A 13,171-nucleotide genomic window follows, 5' to 3' on the forward strand; every position below is an offset into this window, starting at 1 on the left:
TCCTTTTCCGCACTCCATCGGCAGTCCTCGCATCCGTCATATTACAAAGGGCAAAGATAGCCCATTTTCCGTCCACTGCAGAGTTTTAGGATCCGCCAGAAAGTTCCTTCCGCAACGGTGGTGGAGGTAGCCAATAGAGAAAGACCACCATGCGGAATGATGTCCCAACCGCCGGACAAATCACGATGCCTCAAACAGCCCATCAGAACGCAGAGGAGAAACCAGCCACTTGGAGACAGCGGAAGCACCACTACGGATATCGAAACTGAAATCCCAGGAACCTCCAAGTGTTCCTGACTGCTATGGATCCAGCTCTTCAAACTCATCCACTGCTGAACCTCATCCACTGCCAGCCGATAAGACATCACTGAGGTCAACACCACAGGTATGTAAAAACACATCTCCACATACAACCACAACACACAACTCCTGTGCTGAAATACGGTTCCTGTCCACATCAGACACTCTGGCAGAGACAGGAACATAGCCCCAGTGTACTCACACATGGCCTGCCTACTAGAAATCCACACCTCTGCATCTGGGTCACACATCAACTGCAAAATCACTGCAATGTCCCGTGTAAGTCACCGCAGCAGTGAAGATGTGGGAAAACCTGCGCACAATGTAGTAGGCAGGGCCGGCACCAGGCATGAGCAGTCTGGGCAGCTTCCCAGGGCTCCACCTTCTCCCTACCCACATGGTGGTCTGCATCAGTTGGCCACAGCCCACAGCACGCTGCCCACATCCATTTCTGCACATGCTATGTGCCCCTCCTGTGCCCCCCTCAATCCACAATTTATCAGCCAGGTGTGCCTCGACCTCGCACCTCACACATCAAAGGGCAAGGTAGTTTGACTGGGAAGGTGGGGGTAAAGAAAAACACCCTGCACAGAAGGTCAGGGGTTGGGTAACCCTCCTCCTCATACCTGCCTTCCACTCATGTGAATCAAACTGAGTATAATTAAGAATTGAAGACTCACACTGCATATTAACAACCACTGCACTGTTCACACTGCATGTCAAGTCACTCAGAAAGATCCCACACTGACACTCTGCCACATACTCATACCATAGGTCAGCAGCAATGTAGGACAATAAATGGGCTAGCCCAAAGTGGAGTGCACAGTGCTAGAAAACCATGGAGCAAGCCACATAGCATTTGTACATCACATGCAAGAGGAGGAACATATCACACTACGCGTAGGCCCTCAAATCAGACATGAGTGACACAGTGATTGAAATTAAACCAAAGTGACATCTGTGCAATATCTCTGGGATACAGTAATGCAAGCTATGCATAGGCACATGAATGTTAGGAAATTTAGCGGCACAAATATGGAAATTTAGCTGCACAAATATGGAAATTTAGCGGCAATTTTGCAGCACTTATGTTACTCATAATCATTAATTTTCAGCCTGAAATCAATGGAAACTGTTTTAGCAGAGTATTCCACTTTGAATTAGGCATGTTTAAAGTGTCTGTAGCTCTACAGAAGCACAGCTCCAGTCCTAACCTCATAGGAGGGAGCTGTATTTCCCCCTGAGATGTTCTAGCGCCCATGTATGCACCCCTGCCTCCTGGATCCGTGAGGCAGGACACCTCTTCCTCCTGGTTAGGGGCCCGGCACTTATTATTTTACAAACTAAGCACCAGTACACCATATTTGCACTAAACCTGCAGTGGCTTCTGATGGAAGATATATCATACCATCTGTGGTCCAGGAGAGTGCAAGTTTTGTCTGTCTTCCAGATGAGAGATATTTCCTAGTTATTGTTGATGACCACTCCAAATAACCCGAAGTGGAAACGGTATCAACCATGTCAAGAGAAGAAGTCACCCCTGGACTGTAAAAGATACGTGCAGCCTAGATTCTTGAAAGCACTGCAACAGTGGGTCTCCGTTCCAGAGTCAAAATGTAGCAAATTACCTCAGATCAATGGAAATATGACATATTAGGATCACTTCTTGATGGGCCCTAGCTCATGGCAAAGTAAAATATTTGTGCATACTGTGTCCTTCACCTTGCATATACCGCCGGACCCATATCTGAAAGGCACTGTATTCTTTTATGAGGTAGTACCGAAACGCTCCCCACTAGAACACTGGATACCTCAGCAACAGAAGTGCGATGGATGAAATCAAACCACATCACCTGATCTAGGTTTCTCTGTCAGACTGTTGCAGCAACAATGTCCACACGATCACTAGTTGTTGTGCTTATGCCTCTGATTCTAACATAGACACTCCCATGCTCGTAAAAGATGTGCATACTGGGAGCAAGTTCACACTCCTTTGAACCGCTGGACGGTACGAGGCACCAAAGGAACTCTAGAGACAGCAAGCAAAGCTAAGGATGTTGTTAATTGACAAACTACCAAGCTGAGTTCGGCTGTGATAACCGCCCTCGAAACTAGCCTCTCCTGCAAAATCTTATGTAAACAGGAGTAAGCCTCTTTGCCCTTCTAATTCTGTCCCTGCCAAAAGGCCCTGTTACTTAACTTTGAGAATCTCTAAATGACATGTGCGGGGATAATCCCATTCCAAGAGTTAATTTCCAGTCAGACAGTAATCGACATCCCGAGGTTTTATTTGCTGCTCTCTCAGAGACAGTGGAACTTTGTGTGCTGAAACCAGACATGCCCTCAGCGTTCTTAGTGTTTCATCTTTTCCACTATTATTAAACTAGTGCATTTCTCTGTCATCACTTTTTGGAGTAGTTCCAGGGCAATCAAGGGTTACTAGGCTCAGTTTGTGTGCATCATAGCTGTTTACCACTGGTGTTAGAGGGACTAACTGTACTATCGGACAAGACAAAGTGAGCGCTTCAACGAGATGGCCACAAGAGTTCCTCTGTTTCTCAAAAGATGAGAATTGAGAGGTGAAAATATCTGTTTTCACAGCCCTTTGTCAAAAAAAAAAAAGATATCCAAAATTTTTCGGGCAGTTTTGTAAAAACTACGGCATTTTTACAAAACTGCCAATTTCGCGATTTTTTGCAAATCGCGAAATCTTGGAGGGTCTACACAATGTGCAGGCATCAGAAGCACCTATAGGGGATGGTATGACTCCTCATACCACATACTATACTTGACCCAAAAATGTGTCAAGTGACAGCAATGCATGAGAAAACTCACAAATAATGTCAGTGTGGCTGAGCAGGTCATCACAGTGAGTACAAACTTAAACAAGACACATGGCTGATAAACAAAACACAACACAGAATTTGCAGTGACACACTCTGCATTCTCACAACTGACAGCCACAACAAGTAGGTGTCCCCCAGGAGAGCAAGGACACACCTACACACTGCACAGTGCTGAACCTACAACTCCTACATGTGCACACAATCTGAAGCACATTTCTGAAAATTTAATCTAACAGGCACAATTACCTGAATCATACATGTGTGTAGTTGACATGTGCAGATGCAAAAACACATCAACACTACTGACAATGACAGGCCAATCACACTGTATGACTACTCAAGTGCACACATTCAAATGTCCCCCTTGTGAACATGAAGACAGGCCCACACAAGATGACCACACTTCAACACTGTTTTGCACACATCAAGAAAGAGCCCACAGATATGACGGACCCTGGCCACCCCGCAAGTAATCCTGTAGATAGCATTCACCTCTGTTCTGGTATGCATCCTAACATGACGTGTACAATTTAGCAAACCTGAGCACAGAATGATTAGGAGAAGAGTAGATCATCACAAACATCCATCATTGCACAATCAAGCCTCAGACTGAAGAAGAACAAAGGTGCCTCTTACCTCTGGAAACCTCTGAAATAGTAAAACAAGTAATTGCCAATGTGAAAGTGGCATACAGAGCATGTGTGACATGAACCGATACCCCTACATAAAACCTTTTATTTAGCAAGGGCATTGACAAAGCAGACAACAGGAGTAACAGTCTTTATTACATAATACCCAGATAGGCATCAAAAGTATGCACGTGTGCATGAAAAACTGCACAGGAAACGGGTGTGAGAAGTTAGGCTAGTATATGCTGTCCACTAGTTGTAGTGGGCACCTTGCACCAGTCCAAACAACCCCTTATTGATGATAGGTTAAAGACAACCTTTATTGAAAGCTATCCTAGTGGTAGCTATGGAGAGCAGCCTTCAGGCTAAGTCTTGAAGGAATGTAAAGCAGCTTGTTTTACCAGTCTATAATCTCTTGAATGGCTAAATGAAAGGCAACCACAACAGGTATATATATAAAATGTATGTATTTATTTATAAAAACACCCTACTAATCTCTTTATGAGGCTAGAGGTCCAAACAACTAATTATACTTCAAATATTAAAGTAAAATAGCAGAAATACACATTAGACCCTAGGGGCGAGCCAAACCATATACTAAAATAGTGGTATAAGGGCCATGACTTAACTAGACACAAGGCCTAGAGCCTGTAGAATCACTGAGACCCCAAGGAACCACCCAAGGTAGTGACACAGGGGACACACGGGGGCCGTGTGCAGTGTGAGAACACAGCCACGAGCTCCCGTTAGCTTCTATGGGGAAAGTCGCAGTTAGATTTTTAAAGATTAGGGACACTGAGAGATGAACTAGGACCAAACCCTTTTGGACTTAGGAAGTTCTAGGGCCAACACCCACAGGAGCACCGGAGTACTCGGGTTACCTCACCCAGGGAAGCTGGGTGCATAGGTGTCAAATGGTGTCGGGTCGCGTTGTCGTTTTCTATGGAAGCTGGCGAAGAAGTGCTGCTGCCTGGAAGATGCGAAGTGTCCGAAGAGATCCAAGCCTGGATCGAAGATGAGAAGAACCTGAAAGCAGACAGAATCTGGGTCACTAGCCAGTGACCAGGGGCATGATAGACGAATGCCCACCAATGCCGGGTGTTTTCAGGTGAAGAAGGTGAAGCTTGACTCTTCAGCCACGAGGACCAGGAGGCATCGAGGACAACCAGGAGATGGATTCGAGCTGTCCCATGAAGGATGTCGAGAGCTGCAGTGTTGGTGCCCGGATTGGACACAACAAGCCTTGGCAACAGCATCCCATGCAGAAAGGAGAAAGATGCTTCGGTGCGCAGACCAGCAAGGTCTGAGGGACTCAACATGTGGTGGGGAGTCAGGGCACATCTGGAGAAATCAGGGAATCCCAAGGAAAATCAAAGTTGCCTTCACAGGGACCCACCAGTCGACGGACCAGGGATCACGAAGGATCCTCGAGTGGAAATGCAAGAAGCGGGCTCACGGAACACTCGTGGAGTGTAGGCCCACATTCTTCAGTGCTAAAGGTGCTCGGGGTTTGGGCTACACGCAACCTGAAGCACGAATTTGAGGGACGTCGAGAAGTCAATTCACTTGCAAATGTGCAAGGTGACCAGGAGTTCCAGTTCCACATTACTCACGAGGGCTGTGGGTCTCAGCTTTGCTGGGGACTCGGGTCGGTCTCTGAGAAGTCTAGAAATCCTATTCCTGGGCTGCAGATACTTTGGAGTCCATCGGGAGCTTCGGAGATGCAGACCGGCAATTGCTTTGTTGGTGCCTGCCAAGCAGGGGAGCCACTCCTTGACCCCAAGGGAGATCTCTTCAGTCCTCTCATCTTGAGTAGAGCGGCGAAGTTCCAGGATTCAGTTGCAGAGTTTTGTCCAGGGATATCTAAAATCCTGTTGCCAGGGGTTCCTTACTTATACCTAAGAAAGGGGTTGGACTAACTCAGGGGATCCACCTATGGGAGGGTTTGGAAAGAGGGGTGGCTACACCCATTTCCTTTGTCCAGTTTCATGCCAGAGCTGGGGCTGGTAGCCCCTGAACCAGTTTGAGCTGGACTATGCACAGGGACACCAAATGTGCTCCCAGTGCAGGACTTCGAAGCACTCTCAGAGTGCTCCCACCCAGCCCCAATACACATCAGCCTGTCTGGGAGGTGGTTACACCTCCCTGTGACAGGAAACCTATTGTCCAGGTCTCCCCTACTGGAGTTTCGGTCAGCAGCAGGAGGCCAGACTCCTGTCTGTGTCTGCAGCATTCATTTTGTGGTGCAAGGGCTATTTTAAGTTGGTGCAGGGTATACCGGTGCTGTCATGTCTCTCCCTCCTGAAGGGTGGGATCATACTCTCACACCAGTTACTGGTGTGGCGGTATGATTCCCAGGTGTTTGACACCAAACACAACATGTTTCCGTGCAGCCAGTCCAAAGTTAGCATTTACCGTTTGGTTATAATGCACTTAAGAGTATATGGTCAGGCTGCACTACTGACAACCCCGGAGGATGGATTCCAAAGGCTGTAGAGGAGCTCAGCTCATGCCTGGGCACCCTCTCACATATAACCAAGCACCCTGCCTTCAGGATTGATAAGGCCTGCCATAGGGGTGACTGATAGGTTTGTATGTGCAGTGATAGGTGAGATATAGTGAACCTATATCTCTGTAAGGGGTGCATACACCACCTTACCCAGGCTGCAGCAGCAGACCTGTGGTGTCATTTTGGAGGGCTTCCCAGGGGTGGCATAATACATGCTTCAGCCCTTGGTAGGCCTCTGGGGTACCTATGCCCTGGGTAGATAGTATACCATATGCTAGGGACTCACAAGGGTACCCCCGAATCCAATCTGGAGTGTACCTAAAGTACATGGAATCAATTTAGAGAGGAAGCAGCTAGGCTGGGGTCCTGAATAGCAGGGCCCCAGCCAGACTAACGTCAAAAACAGTGTTACAGGGGGAGGAGCCAAGATGGCGACCGGGACGGCAGCGTAGGCTCCCGGCTCTGTGAACCTCCGCGTCCCGCACAGATATCCTGCATGAGATCCTTAGCCTGCGCTATAAGCCCGTGTTGGTGAATGATAGCGGCAACCGATCGTGTGACTCCGAAGTTTCTGGCGGCGGTATCGCCGGAGAAATGTCCAGTTGAAGTTTGCGGCCTGTGCAACCCTGGAACCGGGACCTCGAGTGGACAACATGGCCGGGCGGCAGTTCAACAACAGCGGCCTTTGATGACTGGGTGGAGTCGGCCTAGCCGGAGCGGTGCGAATATCGGCCTACATTTCGCCGTGGTCGTTCCTACCACGAAGCGTAGCGGAACGAGTGCATGCCCGAGGTGACTAATCCAAGATTCCCCGATGATTGTCTCAGCCTTCGCCGGTGAGCCGCCCGGCCGCCGCCCGTAACTCGCCCGGATGTTTGCGGACTGCTCCCGGATTTTCGCGGGCGCAGGTCCGTGGAGGGGATGACTGTTGCCCGTGACCACATGCCGGATATATTTTTTGCCTGCCCCCGAAACCCTGATTCCAGTGACATGGAACCTGAGGCGCTTGTCCCTGAGTCCTGGTCCCAATCTGGGTTGGCCCTACCCGGCGGCCATCTTGACAGGACGAAGTCTACTATCCTGTACACTGGGTCGCAGCACGATTGGAAGTGTGCGACTATGAGGAGCGTCGCGGTGCGAGCGCCGAGAGCTGTGCTGGGGTATGGTGATCTTCTCGAGGCTCTCGGTGCCCTCCATTCCACCTTGGTTCACGGCGCCTGGGTATTGGGGAGTAAGCTTGATGGGGTGACATCAGCGTTGGAACAGTTGCTGCCTGCCTGTCCCCAGGTACACGGGGAATTCCTACACCGCACACAAGAGGACAGTGTCGTGGCCGCCCCTGTGGATAGTGACCAGCTGGAAACTCCGGACAGTATCTTAACGTGTGATCGGCTGGCTGTGGGTCTGGTCTGTTCCGGAGGTATTGGACATGCGGGGGGGGTGGTGGCCTTGTCCCGTGCGCGGCCTCCGGCAACCCAGGCAACATTCAAGCAACGGTCGCCTGCTCTGGCTGATTTCGCTTTCTTGGACCTTGTGTGCGGTGCAGATCCTGGGGCAGCACTGGGAAAGATGACTCTCCATACTGCTGACTGTGTCGGTGATCAGAGACTTCCACCCTACCTGTGTGTGTCGCTTCCTGTTCTCCTTTGGACGCTCCTCTTCTTTGTAGCATTGGACATGGCAATGGGTCGATGGGTATGCATGGGTAGATTCGCAAAGAGTGGCCAAGGATAAGGCTGATCCTTCAGAGGTAGTCATCTAATAGGCGGGCGGGCTCAGGGGTTGCGTGCTCTCACGGCATAACTGTTAGTGTATTAGGCGCATAATGCTCCCCATTCTTCTTTGACTTGGTCGATTCTGTGTTGCTTAATGTTTGCTTTAGACGAAAACAAATTGTGCGGGAGGGAGAAGCCGGGGGCATGTTTTGAAGGCTCTTCTCCAGTTTATTAATATTCTCTCTACCCCCCCGTCAGGGGGGGTTCCTTTTCCTACTCCTCTTTCTCTGTTTCTTCTATATTTCGGGTCTGGTTCCGGGGCGACAGGCACGCTGCTGGGGGGGGGGCCGTACTCATCTGCAGAGGTGCAGGGTGGGGGGTTGGGGGAGGGGATCTTTTAGTCTTTAACCTCCTTTTTTCCATGGCCTCCTTTTTCTTCTCTTATTCTTCTTTGTCTTTTTTTTCTGGGATCAGCATGGTAAAACTCCTTCGTCGTTAATCGCTGCGTTTTCATGTGTGCCACAATTTCCGTGGTGTTTTCTCGGTTTTAGGGCAGGGGACCGCAGGTGTAAATGGCCGTGATATTCCTCCACATCCTGAACTTCTTGTTTCAGCGCCATTGACTAGATAAATTGCTGTTTATTGTGGACGTTTATTATTCTGCCTGCCATTTCTTGCTGCCGGGAAACTGTTTGGCACCTGATCCTTCCATTCTCCCTTATTATAAAATGAAAACCTTTTGTATCATGGTCTCCTACTTGGGCTGTTTAGTGGCCGAGAGTATACCAGCATGGAGATTCTGCTCCCCGAGGTGCTGCCTGTGATAAATATTGATTTTTGTTACTCTGACTGCTTAGCGGCCGGCCCCGGGGGTTGTAGGCCCATACTTGTTATTGGTTGAAATGTCAATAAAGGTTTTTCAAAAAACAAAAAAACAAAAAAACAGTGTTACAGCAGCAAAAAAGTGGGGTAACCATAAGAGTCAGATCCTACTCTCCTACAGTGGGCATCAAAAGTACCAGACAGCAAGGCCACTGGCCAGTACAAATTTAAAGAATGCACATGTGTGCATGAGAAACTGCACAGGAAATGGGCATCAAAAGTGACAAACAGCAAGGCCATTGGCCAGTCCATAGTTCCGGTCCGCACATGTGTGCATGAGAAACTGCACAGGGAATGGGCATCAAAAGTAACGAACTGCAAGGCCATTGGCAAGTCCATAGTTCCAGTCCGCACATGTGTGCATGAGAAACTGCACAGAGAATGGGCATCAAAAGTAACAAACAGCAAGACCATTGTCCAGTCCATAGTTCCAGTCCGCAAATGTGTGCATGAGAAACTGCACAGGAAATGGGTAACACCGTCCACTGCCATGGAAATCCCCACAGCTCAGGGGCTACAACTGGGCAGTCCAGGCACTGCTGTGTGATAAATGGTGTGGGGAGGGGCACTTGGCTTCAACTATGACTTATAGTTGAACTGGGAGGTGGCTGATTGTCGGGGGCAGTTGGAGGACTGGACCTAGGAGAGAGAGAACTGGCTGAGGTAGAGGCATCAGTGACTGTGGGAGCCTGGGGGCTGCTTGAACCAGGTAGAGTGGTGGCACGGGGAGGTGGAGACATGCTGCCAGGAGACACAGTGTGTGAGGGTGAATGTTGAGGGCTGGGTCTCAACTTCTTGGGGATTTGATAGCCCACAAGTGTCTTGGCCGAAGTGGGAAGTGAGGTGGGCACAACAGCCTCACTCTACACCAAAGTTGTATCAGGTGCAGGTGGCTCTCCCTGTGGGGATTTGCTGGATCTGGTGGTACGCTTGGGTGGCCTTGCCTCTTCCCCTGCATCCCCTGTTGTCCAGGCAAACCCCCACTTTGCTCTCCTGTCCCAGCTTCACACGGGTGTGGATGGCAGTTGACGTTGGGGTGAATCTACCTTTGAAATGTGTTTGGGCTTAGTCTTTGCAGGCACCAGGTTCACAGCAGACAGGGTAAGTGTTTGTTTATCTTTGTGAGCAGGTGTGGGGTTGGGAGCGCCCTTGGATGGGGTGATTTTGATCAATGTGATGTTGATGCCTGCTTCTTGGCTTGATGCCCATGAGTGTTACATGATGGGCTTTTGGTTTTGTGCTCCAGTGTGCCTGTTTTGTGGGGATGGTGTCTGTGGTCTGATCCATTTGGAGTGCTGCTGATCTGTGCTGCGTGTGGGGGACTTGGTGCCTGAGGGCTCTGGCATGTGGGCACTCTTGTCAGGTGGTGCCACTGGCAGTGTGGTTGCTGAAGGGACAGGAGCTAGACTGGGAGCCAGTGACTGCTTAATGGCTGCCGTCACTGTGGAGGACAAAGACTGGACAGTTCAGTGTAGGCCACCCATGTCAGAATGAATGCCCTCCACGAAGGCAACTACCTGTGCCAACTTCTTGTCATGATCCTGAAAGGCATTCAGGAAGCAGTCTGACCCACATACGGCTGGAGCAAAAGGTCCACCAGCCTCCACACTGAGGGCAGCAGGGAAGACAGTGGCAGGCGCAGCGGTGCCTGGGGGGAAGGAGACACTACCCTTCCTTGGGCTGCGGGCACGAACAGCACTTGTGGGATCAACCGGGAGGGTGGGCACTGGATGATGTGTGGTAGAAGAAGCGGCAGATTTGGAACTTCCTGTGCCCGTCAACATCGAGGAGTCACCGCTGGAGTCTGAAGATGTGGAGGTTGGTGTTTCCAGGCGGGAATCATCCAGGGCACTCCTGTCCCCCTCCGAGGCGCTGGTCATATCAGTGTCAGTGAGCTCATGCATAGCAGTCGTGCCAGAAGCTTCCCCACTGGTGTCGGTCCCCCGTTCTTCCGTGCCCTCGGTAGATGCTGCAAGAGACAGAGACATAGGTTCAGTATGGTGACATACTGATAAACATCATATGCAAGCAAAGCACAAAACTTGAAAATGATACTCCCATGTTGGCCTCCTCCATGTACAGTCAGCATGTGCAAAATTTAAGCTGCGGGCATGGGAGACAAGAAGAGGAAGTTTCAGTGACACTGTGTTATGTATCACTGTGTGTCAGTACAGGAGCATTACCTTCACAATGTATCACAGCACCTGTTTGCAAAATTGAATGCTAGTGTGACATTCAAATCACTGATGCCTAGACATGCCATGTCAGTGCACATAATTACATGCTTTGGCATGTACTTACTCACATTTCACCTATGATATTTGTGTGCATGTACACAGATTTGGTGTGTAATGGAGTCTCATATTTGTGCACATGTCAATGTGTGAGATGGCTAATCAACACACAGTAATGATGGGCTGACCACATAATGTGCCTATTTGACTCTGTACATTGCTGTGTTTATTTTTATAGTTGATCAGCTTACACACACTGTGCTCATTGTGTGGAAAAGTTGTGCTTTGTGCGAATTACACAAGCAGCTATGTAGAAGTCAGCAGTGGTGCTGTTTCCAACATGTGCTGTGTCACCTACACCCAGGGCTGGTGACACAAGATGAATGAGTGTACCATTTACCATTCACATAGTCAGAATCTGTTTTGTCGGTAGTCGGTATGTACATACTGATTACATGTATGACTACATGAGATCAAGGTGTCTCTGCATGTGACTTGTGCATTAAGCTGTTGTTACAATCCAGTCATTGTTGGTCCTGCGTCAGTCAAGATGTAAGATGTTTGACACATCTTACAGGGGCATTAAATTGACATGTGTCCCCTTTCATATAATGTAGGAGACGACCAAACGTGCATCGTCTGTTCCCAGTGCTGGCGAACACGGAGGATGAGGACATCATAAGGAAATTCCGTCTGGATCGCCTTTATGGTCAGTTGGGGCCCCATCTTAGGCCTCACAGAACCTATCCGACTGCTTTGACACCAACAGTTAAGGTGATGGCGGACCTGCATTTCTTTGCAACTGGTTTGTTTTAGTACACGGTGGCCATCGCCGGTGAGATGTCTCAAGCTATGTTCAGCATGGTGCTACGTGATGTCCTGTCCGCAATGATGACATACAATGACCGCTACATCCACTTCCCAAGGAGACATGAATTGGCAGGTGTGAAGGATGATTTCTATGATCTTGGACACATACCTAATGCTGTTGGCGCCATTGACTGCACACATGTTGGCCTAGTTCCACCACAGGCACGTGTGCATATCTACTGGAACAGGAAACATTTCCATTCCATTAATGTGCAAGTGGTATGCCAAGCAGATATGATTATCTCCCATGTCTGTGCCAAATTCCCCGGTTCTGCATATGACTCCTACATACTGCATAACGGCATCATCCCACAATTGATGGCAAATCGGCATCTGGAGCATGCATGGCTTGTTGGTAAGTACCCAGAGTCAAGTAGTGTGATGTATGTGTGACATGCTGTTCTCAGCTACTGTTTATATTAGTAAATTGCTCTCTGTATCACACACTTAGGTGACTCTGCGCATCCCAACCGGCCTTGTTGCTGAGCCCACTGAGGAATCCAAGGACCTTAGGTGAAGTCCACTACAATGATGCACATGGGAGGACACTCGTGTGGTGAAGAGTAATTTCGGGCTTCTGAAGTCTAGATTCCGGTGTCTGGACAATAGTGAAGGTGCACTACTCTACCCTCCCCAAAAGGTGTGTCAGATCATAGTTGCATGCTGCATGCTCCACAACCTGGCCTTGCCAAAGAGATCCCCCTGCTCCTGGACGATAATGAGCAGCAGATGCCCCCCTTCAAACCCACACATGCCCAGTGATGACAATAGTGGAGAAGAGGAAGGTGTTGACCTACGTCAACAGCTCATCGACAACTACTTCCCTTGAGTATGAGGGGCATTCTACAACAGTAACATTGTCTGTTGTCTTTGATGATAGTGGCAAGGCATAGATGATCTTTTTGACTGCTGGCTGTTGTTGGCCCTGTGCTAATGGCTGATGTGTGTGGCACAGGGTATTTATATCCAGGTACCTCGTGACTATGTTGATGACTTGCCCAGCTAATTTGAAACGGGGTTAAGGTATTACAGGTATATACAAATAACATTTGTACCAAGATAAAATAGCCCTAACACTTCTCATACACAAGTTAAAATTAAAAATTCCTGCTTACTGTTATTATGCTGCAGATAACCCCTTTCCACTTGATTTGAAATCAGATGATCTTATTTTGGTCCTGATGGA

Source organism: Triturus cristatus, chromosome 4_1 (assembly GCF_964204655.1).
Source record: "Triturus cristatus chromosome 4_1, aTriCri1.1, whole genome shotgun sequence".
NCBI classification, from domain to species: domain Eukaryota; kingdom Metazoa; phylum Chordata; class Amphibia; order Caudata; family Salamandridae; genus Triturus; species Triturus cristatus.